Here is a 12,997-nt window from a genome sequence, read left to right on the forward strand (position 1 = left end):
TTTTGGTTTGTAATGGAGGTCCAGTGATGAACTGTGCAGAAAACTAGATAAATCTGAACTGGAATAAAATGATAAGTTGGGATGAAAGAATATAGACACAGCTCACTTGAAGAAGGGAATATGGTTGGGCTGGTGATAATCTCATGGGTCAATGCAGAAATGCATTAGTATGAATCACATGGGTCTCTCTGTGAGCTGCCACATAAGGCCACACAGGCTGTATGCTGTATAACCAGGAGTACCATTCTTGTGACTCTAAAGTGAAGGGTGGATGCCCTCGAAATCATGCACATGGTGATCCTGCTGCCAGTCATAATTAAATGAATGGTTCAGTTATAAGAGCCATTCATTCCTATTGTACAATAGAATCTACATGACTTAGTTGGTAGGTTCTCGTTCTCGCTGTGCCGTTGAGTTTAATGGAGAATGAGGGAACACTTTTAAATTTTTTCTATAACTAGCATCTTCAATTATCACAAGAATTAGGAATCACAAGTCCTTTCATTTTTCCAACCTATGATTTCCTCTGTGCAGAATGCAAAAAAAAAAAAAAAAAAAAAAAAGGTGAGGTACCAGAATTACAAACTACTTAGTTTATTTAACTACAGAAATCAATAAGAAGCAACGAATTGACAGCACTTCTTAAATTTTCAAGTGAACAGGCATGGATTTCTCTATAAATGCAAAACTCCAACTCCTTCTTTTGTTTCTGCTTTTGTCTGCACTTAGGTTTCTACCTGACACCTTCTCAGGTGTGGTTAGCTCCTCTCTCCAGTTTGTCCCATGGCATGATGACTTCCATACTCAAATTAGGCCTGAGTAGCCACTACCTTGTTTTATTGCATTGTTACAACATGGGCAGTGATTGAGTGTCCTGGGTTGCCCTGTTTGGCACCTGCATAGTTTTTCTCTGGCATTAACCCTGGTATGGGTTGGTTTTCATCCAACTGTGTAAATGAAATTTTGCTTCTTTGTTCAGAATTATGCACTGAACCAAATGTTTGGCTTTCCTTTATATATACAGCTGCAACTTAACCTACAATGGGGTTATGTTTCATTAAGCTCATCATTAAATTGAAAATATCATAAGTTGAGAATGCATTTAATACCCCTAACCTACAGATTATCAGAGCTTAGCAGTACAGCAGGCTGCAGGGTCAGTTCTCCTTGTGATTCTTGTGGCTGCCTGGGAGTTGCAGGTCCCTGCCACTACCCAGTTTCATGAAAGTATTGTACACATATTGCTAGCCCTGAAAGAGATCCTAAATGGTTTCCATTGAATGTATACTGCTTTTGTACCATCATAAAGTCGAAAATCCATAAGTCAAGCCAACATAAATGGCCCTGTGTAGTCTTCTTTGTACTGTTGATCTTGCTTTGTTCCCTGTTTTTCCTTCTTTTGCTAAGACTACTTATTTCTAAAGAAGAAATTTCCAAATGGCTTCTGAGACACATGCAGATATTAATGCCCTCTTCCAGTGGAGCTTGGCAGAGAGGAGACCCACCCTGGGATCCATGATGTTGGTTCACCTCCATTCCCAAGGAACCATATTTGCCCCTGTGGCCAAACCAGTAATATATTCTGCATGTTCAACAGTAAAAAAAAACGTTGGCAAGCCCTAAACTAGTATTTTATTTTATTTTTAATTCCCCTCACATTGGCTTACCAGTAACTTTTGATATTTTTTCCCCTTTTAAATCCAAATTTATTTTTCTGCCTTCACTGCTACCCTCCTAGCCCAGAGTAAGTGGTCCAGCAGCCCACTCTGGAATTATCTGAGGAAGATGCCAAATTACACAAGGTTCCCCTAAGTCCATCGTGAACTGCTGCCAGATGACTTTCTGAAAACACAACTTTGTCATTGTACAGTTTATATTTCAAACTTTTCAATGATCTCTCACTGCTCTCAGCTGTGCAGCCATTTCACCTGGATGATCCAGGTCTGTGCATTGGGCCTTATCTACCTTGATATCACTATTTTAATTCATGAATCTTTTGTTCAACTCAGATGTTGTTGGTATTACAAACTAACATGGGTTAGTCAAGAACACATTGCAACATTCTAGCTGCCGTTTATTTTCTAATAGACTATCTACAGAGAAAAGATGTTGCAAACAGCATTTTGGGAAAGTTTCTCCTGTCATTCTTGTGAACAAGATGAACTACAATATGGACTATTGAATACTTTCATAGGTTGGAAAAGAGTTTCAAAAATCTACATCCAAAAAAATAAAAGAAAAGATTGTTTAATGAACCAAGGCCAACATGAAAAGAGGTCTTTAGTGACAACGTAAGGAGATACCATTCTTAGAAGTGGCCTATTAGTGTTTTGTAAGACAAAATAGAAGTCATGCTCACAAAATTGCAGACAACACAAAGTTAGAGAGGATATAAAATATAATGCATTGCTGAAACAAGTTTTGGAGAGATACTAACTAACTGGAATAATGGACTGAACCAAATGGAATAAAATTTATCAGTATTTGTGCTTAAAGAATAGCATTTAGATTTTTTAAAACACAACTGCACAGTCCTGAAAAGGAGATATTTCAATCAACAAGAGTCTATAAAAGCTATTACAATAACCAAATGGTGTATTTATAGACAGAGTTTAGTGCATGGGGTGAAGGGAGGGCACAGGTGATTCTACCCTACTCTGTTTTCATCATATCACAGTAGGAAAACTAGGTTCTCATCCCATAATTCTGTGATCTACAGATGCTTATTAAATACACCATTCTCATTTCCTCAACAAAAACTTGTTCACACAGTTCTCTTCTAGTGCATTCTTTCCCAACTTACTACCAAGTTAGCTGGATCATATCTTTGCCTCATATCCATTCAGCCCAATCAGCAATGATTGCATACCAACACTGTGCTGGGCACTGGGCTGTGTGCTAGAGATAACAATACCAGGTAACATTTAGTGAGCACTTAGATGTGCTAGGCACTGAACTTGTCCAGTGATCTCATTAATCATCATACCTCTGAGACAGAATCCCAATTAATGTCTCATTTCTACAGAGGGTTTTGTCAGCTTTCCCGTGATCTTAAGATAAGTGGGTACTGAGCACAACAATGTCAGAAATTGAAACTGACAGCCTGACTCCAGAGCTTAAGCAACACCTACTTTGCTGCCCTGCTTCTCTGACAATGAAGGAGGAAGATGTGGCCATATCCTTCCAGCACAGACTAGATGGGAAAGGCACTGTCTATTGACAATAATATCAAGTTAGGCTTAAGGTAATCACCCTCATATAAGGAATAGACCAGGACTTTGGCATTCAGATAGAAGTCATCATTACTGAAAAAGATGAGGGGAAAGCCTCACAAAGACCCTTATCTTTGGGCTGGGCCTTGAAATTTCAGTGGTAACTCCTTAGGGGAAGTTCTTTATCCACTGTACTAGCTTGGTTCTCCTTCTCCTTAAAGACTGCTCACTCAAGTCAGATAATCGTTAACAGTCTTGACAGCCAACTGGATTGTTCTCACCCCTCCCCAAGTCCTTGTTCAATGGTGTTGGGTTGGTAGCTTGGAAGTGCTAGCACCATAAAATTGGCAAACAACAGAGGTCCATCAGGGCTTCCTCTGTCCAATTCACTCCCAATTGTTAAGCTTTTATCAGCTTGCCACTGCCCAGAACAGCCAAACCACCTTCTATAATGATTTTTTTAAAAAATTTCTAGGTGACTTGTTTTCTAAATGAAATTCCAAATGTGTCTCTAAGTATTCCAGAGGTAGTGGATAAATTTCTAAATCCCTTATTCTCAGTTTATACATGTGTAAAAATGGGTGGGTGGGTTTCTCCAGTGCTTTCCACATAATTTCCTAATACCATGATCCCTTCAGGACAGGGACTTGTGATAGCCCTTCTACAGATGAGACCCCAGGGAAGAAGGTCTCCTATGGTCACTTCCTTAAGAAAGGAAAAGATTCATTTGTCTTAGGCCATGATTCTTTTTTTCCTCAAGGATGATTTCCATGAGAGGGTAAGTTAACAAATTCATGGAAAACTGAAAGGAGAAACTTTCAGGGAAAAAAAATAAAATCTACTATGAATAGTAGATGAATAGATAGATTCATTGTACCAATACACAGGACTCACCTTAGAGGAAATATTGAGATATTTACCTCCAATTCTGTCCCCCCACAACTCCCGCCACTTTTTTTCCTTTTCCTTTTTTCTTTCTTTCTTTTTTAAAATTTACTTTATTTTGTGGTGATGGGGATCAAAACCAGAACCTTGTGCATTTTAGGCAAGCTTCTCCTCAGATTCAATATAGAGCAAGGCAGATTATCATTGATAAATCATTGAAATTAGATTTTAAAAGGGACATATTTATGTAGAAAAACAAGATGTTTCAAGGAGGAAGAAATATGGTGAAAATATTATAAATGGAAAAGTTTGGAAGAACAATGAACAATAGTAAATAAAAAAAGAGGCCTGAGACTCTGAGAGGAAAAGTGTTGAATGCTTGTCTCAAGAGTCTGAAATGGCATGAAAATGCAGAGAGTAGTAGGAAATGAGGTTAACAGCAGATATTTTAGAGACAATCCAGTGTGAAAAATGGAAAAAAAGAATTTATAGTCAAGATTAAAATATAATCAGGAAAAAATAAAACCTTAAAAAATAATGAAGAAAGTGTCTGTAAAGCACTCTGCATTCCTTGGAGACAAACACTAAACAAACATCATTACCTCAAGCACATTTAACAGAAACATCTGTCTATAAAAAATTCAGTTATCTGCCATTTGAACATTTGAAAGGATCTCTTGAGGATTGAAATCATCCTTCTCAAGAGAGAGAAAAAAGTCTTTGCTTAGTTTTCTCTGAAAAACACAGTCATGTTTTAGGGTTCTGGTTTGGTTCTCCTGATACAGGCTGAGCACCTGTTCAGCTGGGAAGTTCTCCTTGGAAGCACATTTAGTGGCCCATGAGCCTCCTCTTATGAAAATTCTGGGGAACCAATCTGTGGTGATTTTAAACTTCAAAGTCCTCTTTTTGCTAACAGATCTCCATTACCACCAGTGAAACTGACATCAATTAGCACCCTGATAAGGCCATGCATAAAGACCACAGGGACAGTGTTCCTCTCTGAAAGCTCTTGAGTTTGTCCCTTTGCCACAAACAGTGAATGTGCACAGCAGAATGATCATGTCATTGTGGGGAAGGGAGAGGGGACCCTGGGAGAGTGGTCATGTCATTGTGGGGAGGGGATGGGGACCTGGGCAGGCATCACAGCTGCAGCAGTCCTTGCACAGATAAGCAAAGGACATCAGTCTCCCGGGGCTGCCTCTCTCATCTGCACAGAAAGTCATTTTTTAAGATCCTGCAACAAAAGCACTTATTAGAGCCTCTTTAGGCGTCAAAGGTTATTTTTCAAAAATCAAAGCGTTTTTGTTTCTTGCTCGAGATGACATCTGGATCTAACACAAAACACTTGCTGCTTATTTTAAGCCTTCATCTGACTTTTAAAATGCAAAATTTAAAGCTACATGTTATTTCCCTGAGCAAGCTGAAGGGACAGGCAGAGTTTCTGCAAGGCAGCAGAATGCTGCATTCCTTTTTTTTTTTTTTCCCCCAAAGAGGTGTTGAAGCCAGTGACTGCCCCCAGCCACATGTTGATGCAGTCTGAGACTTCTTTCTAGTGGCAGAAATCTCTAAGGAAAAGAGTGCACTTGGGTTTCTTCACCCCTATAGGTACACATCTTAACTGTGAGGATTTTTAAAGTTTGAGTGAATGATACTAGTTCATTTTGCTCAATCTTGATATTTCAGTATCCATCCCTTCCTTTCCCCTGTCCTTTGTAACCAAGTGAACATTATGGTTTATGGTCAGCTGTTTTCCAATAGCAATTCAAAATACTGAGACAGATACAGAGGAGGGGATGTGTGTGAGTGAACATGTGCGTGTGTGTTTCCCACATCAAATCATAATATGCCCATTTCTCTACCACTTGCTTTACCCACTTCATGATACAAGTTTCTTCCAACTTGTCAGACAACAGATCTCTTTTAAATAGCAGCACAGCAGCCCATAATGATGAATGCACCTCAATTTCCTCAGCCACACCCCTATAGATTAATATTTGGGATATTTAAAAGAATAACCAAATATCTTGGTGCAGCCTAAGCATCAGTTTCTGGTTGTAAAACCAACAGAAAAAGAGGGTATGTATGTTTCTAAAATGTCCTTTATATCACTAGAATACATGTTGGCAGCAATTGGGATTGCTATCAGCCAGCAATGCTTAAGAGGGCTCCTTGCTCACACATCCTCACTTGCTCCAACTTTTTTCAGTGTTAACTGTTTGCCGATCTAAGGGATGAAGAATGGGCTCTTCCTGCTCCAATTTTCATCTCCTCAATGCACAGTGAGCTCAAGAACTTTCCCCACATCTGCTAGCCATTTAGATTTTCCTCTTTTACCCTCTAGTCACATTCTCTACCCACTCTCAATGGCACTGTTTGTCTTTCTTATCTATTGGTGGGAAAGAGTTCCTGGTATAGTGTCATTGTGATCCTTTATCAGTCAGACATGCTGGAAATATTGCTCTGCTTCTGACTCTTTGGGTCTTTGTTTTTCTTTTTTTTCCTATGCACAAGATTTTATTTGCCCTTTTAAAAGAGACTTTGGTTTTCAATCCTACTTTAAAAAGAAATCTAACCCATTCTTGAAATGCCCTGCTTTAGTCTTTCTTTGGATACTTTTGCATGTAGCATTTTGCCTTCTGTGTGTGTGAGAGATGCTGTGCTCTGTCTGTTCAACACAAGCTTTCCTCTCTTTACCCCTTCCCTGGCCTAAAGGCATTCCAGAGAATGCTCTGCACCCCTTTGGCCCTTCTCAGGCATCACCACTTCCCTAATACAATTCCTGCTCACCCAAGCCCAGAAATAAGTCTGTTATTTAATCTTCCTTAACAATCTTGTGGGTCAATCTCTCTCTTTGACTATCATATTAAAATGTTAGTTTTATTCTGATATGCAAATCCACATCTCCAAATGGGTTTTTAAGTGCCTCGAGGGCAAGGACTATATTATTTTACCTCTTTTTTGTCCCTTGCGCTGGTTTGTACAAGTGTGTTCTCAGTTACTGACTGATGTCACTGGGGAAAAATACATCAGCCTCTCCACAAAGTCTCTGCTGCGTACCACCCCAGTGTTCTTCCATGGGAAGGATGGAGGGGGGAAATGTTGTACCCCAGGCATCTCCTTCATTCTGTTTGTCTTCGGCCTTCCTGATGGTGAAGTTGCCCCGCACAGACCCAGTTCTGCATGAATTGCTGTAAGTATAATGGCACAATCTGCCGCAGTGAATATCTAACAAGGCCACGGGCACAGCTTGACTCTCCTTCTCCTAATCATTTGCACACTCAGTGACGTTTAGGTCTAGAACTCTAGCAGCTGAAAAATGTGTTTGAAAACAATTTCCATATTTAAATTTGATCCATGACTGCCTTTGGCCTATTTCATCACTAAACTGGGGACCCGCAGCTCTGGCACTACTCCGAAGGGAGGCCCACCGGCCATTCTTGCCAGGACCTGTGTGGCTCTCCAAATGACATGGAGACCTCAATTGTCATTCCAGACCTCATATGCTGACTCCTGCCTCTCTGAGAGCTGGGGGTTCCCTGGAGAGCTGTGCACAGCCACTGCTGCTGCTGGCCACTGCCCTCTGGGTGATCCCTGTTCTCCACTTATCCCTCCCTTGGTGTCTCCTGCTCTGGAGAGGGAGGAATGGGACAGTGGGGGAGAGAGAGTAGAATCAGGTGCTAGGAACAAAAGTTGTTGATTCCCTTGGCACCAGACAGCATTTATGGTCATTTTAGATAACACCCATCAACAGAGATGCGATAATATCAGAGTAATTATAGCTATTATGGACCAGGACCAGTGCCAAGCAGTTCTCAGAGAGTTATATCATTTAATTGTCACTAATTCCCCCCAAAGTAGGTATTGTTAGTTGTTCACAATGTAGACTAAAAACCTTGAACCTTGTTGAGGGATCTGGGTTTTATCCTTGATCTATTCAGCTCTAGAAGCCCATGCCTCCTTCACCAATGCCATGTCGCCAAGAATGAGGGGGAGAGTCTATTTCAGCCCTGGAACCTCCTATCCTCATGGTTGTGTCTAAAAGGTTCATGGCAAGTGGCAACTAAAGTGCAGGGTGGGGCAAACAGGCAGAGTGGTAGCAGGTAGCAATAGGAGGCAGGGTGCTGACAAGCTGTGCAACCTTGGAGGCTTATTTAGCCTCTCTTTGCCTGGCTCATATTTTATGCAGGTATTTGTTATTTTTCTCATCTCTTATTTTACTATGACTACTATAATAATCAATAATAGTGCAGCTCCTAAATGGGCATAACTTTCTCCAAGTGGCAAGGGGAAAACACTAAATAAGCTCTGACTTCTCAAACTTTTAACTCAATTTGTTTCATAATGTCAGGATATTCCATGCAATTCTTTTAGTTTCATTCAATATTTTCATTTCACTGTAAGTAGAATCAGAAGTCACAGAAATAAAAATGCTCCTACCCTTCTGTATTTACGAAAGGCCTTGAATAAGAAGAATCCCACTGAGCCAGGTGCTGCTTCTCATGAACCTCTCCCTGGGACAAGGTAGATTTTTTTTTTAGAAGGACATGGATTCCTTTATGTAACAGCTTTCTGTAAACCGTTTGCTGAACAGACTCACATAGGATGAGAGAATCAACATGTTTTCCTAAAGTGTCTGTCTTATCAGTCTTGGTTCATGGGCTCAAAATTTCCCCAGCCTGGACTCCCATCTTCTGAAAGCCAATTCTGAGTCCCTTCTGGGACCTATAGGAGCTTAGTTACTCATGGCTGAGCTCTACCTTCTCCTACAGTGTGCCTTCTTCCCAAGAAAAACCCTCCTCTGTGGCACCTCAACTGGTCCTAAGCCATCCTCTGGGGCATGTAGGCCCTAGTAAGGGATCTCTCAAACAACACCAAGGCTAGTCCCTCTCCCTCTGCATCAACTTCCTCTTACAGCACTTGGCTTGAATATGGGTGCCATGCTCAAGGCTGTGGCTTGCTTTGGAACAGCTCAGCAGAGATGCTGTCTGGCTGACTGATGGTTTATGGGTGGGCTTTAGGGATGCTGTCTTCATGTGCTTAAGGGACTGGGCCACCAGTTTCAGTCACTGACACTTCTTGTCATCAGATTATCTTGTCATTACTCTCTACCTTGAACTTCAAATGACAGTTATAAGGATGGAGCAGAAGTGTGTAGTGTCAGACCATTCTGACCCTTGAATTCCCGGATTCAAGTGTTGGCTTGGCAAGGTCTTTACTGGTATCTATGCCTATATGTATGAAGCAGATGTATGTGTGCAGGTATATATTCATTCACCACTCTACTTACTTTATTTTTGATGTCATGTTAGTTAAGAAGTTAAGAGTATAGGCTTTAAAGTCAGAAAGGCCTAATTTGAATCTTGGCTTTGTCATTGTTGGCTCTGTTATACGAACTTCTAAATTCTGTGTTTCAAATGCCTACAGTTTGTTTAGCAATCATCCATCCCTGTTTCTCCCTTTTTACTCACTCTCTTTCCCTATCCCTTTTCTTAGTTCAGTATCTCCTTTTCTTATGAACTTCTCCTTCCTCAACACCAACCCTGTGGTCTTGCAGAGGTAGTCATGTGGTTACATCTTCTGGTCCAACTCCTGACCCACTCACAGGTGAGTGGTTGAGGGGTGGGGCACCTGATTGGCTGGGTCAAATCCTTGGAATTTCTGGCCTTAAGTCTAAGAAGAGTGTCAATTTTGAACTATCATTTCAGTAGCATAAGCTATATTTGTAAAATTCAGAAGCTCTTGGCCACCATGTTTTGTAGCCTCCAGAGAAATTGGTCTATGGAAAGAAAGATGAACAAAGCCAGGGGCAATAAAAAAGTAACTACAAATGATAGAGGGATGAAAATATCTAATAGCATAAAAGTCCTGGTTTATAGCTCTTCTGGAAGTTTAACCCCATTCCTGTGATGATTTCTGTTGAGACAATTCAGTAATCTTATGATAAATTTGTCTTTTGCTCAAGCTAGTTCAAGTTGCATGTCTATTCTTCATAACAAAAATAGTCCTCATAACGAACTGTTTACCTCTTCTATAAATAGCAATAGATAAAAACTATAACTATCTTTGTGGGGCTTTGGTGAAGATTAAATGAAATAACATCCATAAAGTTCTTTGCAGAATGCCTGGAACATGGTGAGCACCGAGTAACTGACAGTAGCTGTGTTGGTAGTAGTGGTTATTTAACATCATCAACTTTCAGTGAACATCACAGGAGCCAAGAAATAGATTGGCTGACCAGTGACAGACAGATTCTACAGTCATTTCTAAACAAGCTCCTCCTTGCATGGGGCCAAAAGAAGGAGAAGCAGGAGGCCTCCCCTCCAGCTTTCAATCTCAGGCTTAGGCAGAGCCAACCAACTAGAGTTCCTGTTGGACTGATAGTGACTTGTGACTACCTGGTCCCTGGGCCTTGTGGGGGTTGTTTGGACAGTCACAGAGTCTGCAGCTGCAGCCAATCTCACTCAGCAGGTCATTTGGCATCTCTCACTACCTGGCCCACAGGCCAAACCTGGCTGCCAGTTCTGGTCATTTGCATGTCTTCTGTCTCTCCTTGTACTCTCTATGCACTCCTTCTGCAAACCCTTGTCCAGGATTAAGAACTCATAACCAGAAGTTTCTTCTCTGACCCCTACCTAGGGGTTCCACAGCCAAGCAAGTGACAAAAATGGGATCTGAGTCCAGGCAGTCTGACATCAAAAGTTTTGCTTTTTTCCACCCTATAAGCTACCTCAAATATTAGATAAGGTGCAATATAATGCAGAGGACAGTTTGAGAAGTGTAATAATGATGCCCAATGCATGGCACTGATTCAGAATCGTCTGCCTGCCCCCTTCTCCTTAGGAGCTCTATGTCTCTGGGATCTGCCAAATCACTGGAGGCTCAAGGGGTCCAAAGCAGCAGGGGGATGCAAGCCATCAAGAAGAAACAGTGCCATCATCCAGAAGGCACCATGTAATAGAAGAGCTATGAGAGCCAGAGGTGACCATACTGCTTTTTATACAATGTGTACTGGACTCTGCACCCCCCCCCCCCGCCCTGCTCTGCTGATCTGTCTCAGCACACCTTTCATGACCCTCCTCTGAATTTCAAATGTTTTCCATATGTTTAAAGAAAAGGTTACTTGAAAATATGCGGACATCTGCCCATAGATCTTAGACACACTCGACTTGCATCTCTCTCAAGTATATCTCAGGACACTAATGAAAAGTGATGCAAATTTTTGTACATTTAATAAACCACCAAACCAGCAAAATCAGGTTCTCATGCAAATTTTTAAGAGCTAGAAAAAAATATCTGGACTGGAGCAGGACCTCATCAGATGAGTCTGCAGAGAGCTGTTTTTATCACCGCAGGGTGCTCATACGAAAGTGTCAAACAGAAAGTAATAGGAAGGATTCTGGAAAAGGGACATATTGCATAAGTAGAATGACAATGCTTTCCAGACCACACATCTGAATGTAAACACTGATAATTATGAATGTGCTTTCTGGGGCAATGAAGCAGCATCACAGCAAGTGTGATCCTCCAGGAAATCTAAGACAGAAGGTTGTGAATGCGTATGAAAAGAAACAAGGCAAACACACAGAAAAGACACGTAAAATTACTGAGGCGCTAAGGGAGCACAAATGTAAGAGGGCAAAGTCATTAAAAATACATTCTAATTTTAGAAGATGAGACCATAGAGACCAGAAAAAAAAAAATCGTGAGAGATGTGTGTTCAAGAAGGTACTTGCTGTTCTCTTTAAGTTACCTTGACAGATTATGGAAGAGTTTTCTCCCACCTCACATCTCACTAAGGCCATCAAAACAGGACTAAATCCCAGAAAACAACATTCACTCTAAGATTTTCCAGGGCCTACCAAACCTTCCTGTCAATTTTGTGGACAAGTTTTAGGTGTGTAGAAAATAGTTTTTCCCAGATATTCTAGACTACATGATCCCTAGGGTATCCAAGGTCACTCCATCTCTGATTGAAATGCCTCTTCCAGGTTTGGAGGGTGGACATGCAGAATGATCCCACCCTCACTCTCATACTCAGGCACTACATCTTGCCTGGATTTTTGGGTTGTTCTTGCTTTCCCTACCTTGCCTTATCCTTCTTCAGTTCATCCTCCAGTCCGTATCCAGCGGGATCTCTCTAAAGGGCAGATTTGACCCCATCCTTTCCCCTCTCAAAGACTGTCAGTGCCTCCTTACTCAGCTACAGAATGATATCTAACCTCCTTGGGAAAGTACACATCTGTTCCCTACCTTTTCTCCTTTCTCTTTCCCCTTCCCCTTTTTTCCTTCTCCCTCTCCACCATCCACATTTCCCCCATTCTTTTTTCTCCTCCTCCTCCATCTCCTGTCTCCCCGTCCCCCCCCCCCACTTTTTGACTTATCTCTTCAGGATTTCTAGCCTCTACTTTTTATTTGATAACCACCTACCATGCTTTCTTCTTACCTGAATGCCTTTTCTCATGATGGAATCCTCTATTTTAAGTCCCTGAATCAATCAATCCTTAGGAATTAGCTCAGGGAGTATCTGCACCAATAAGCCTTTGCTCCCCACCTCCCCAGATGGGATCAAGTGGAGAGGTAGCCTTCCCTGGCTCTTCCAAACTAGTGAGTGCACATCTTGATCTCTGAACTTGCCATGGTGTGTTCTATTTAATTGCTTATGTCTCCTCCAGTAAACTATGAGAGTCCTTAATGGCAAGGACTGAATATTTCTTTCTTATATCCCTAATGCCTAACATAGGAATATCACCACAGTCAGCACTAAAAAATGTTCGTTGGACAAATGAGTGAACATGATTTCAAAAGTGGGACCTTCTGATGCCCTTGTGTAATCCCTTGCCACACTGACTTTGAGTTTGGCTTTGTGACTTGCTTTGGCTAATAGGATATCAAAAAACATG

General features: G+C 41.2%; 1 protein-coding gene across 1 annotated transcript in view; it reads right to left on the reverse strand.

The window, feature by feature from the left end:
• Grin2b (glutamate ionotropic receptor NMDA type subunit 2B) overlaps positions 1 to 12,997 on the reverse strand; it is a 413,750-nt gene that overhangs the window by 69,228 nt on the left and 331,525 nt on the right. The window lies entirely within an intron of this gene.

The sequence above is a fragment of the Marmota marmota genome, unplaced genomic scaffold (assembly GCF_001458135.2).
Source record: "Marmota marmota marmota unplaced genomic scaffold, marMar, whole genome shotgun sequence".
NCBI classification, from domain to species: Eukaryota; Metazoa; Chordata; class Mammalia; order Rodentia; family Sciuridae; genus Marmota; species Marmota marmota.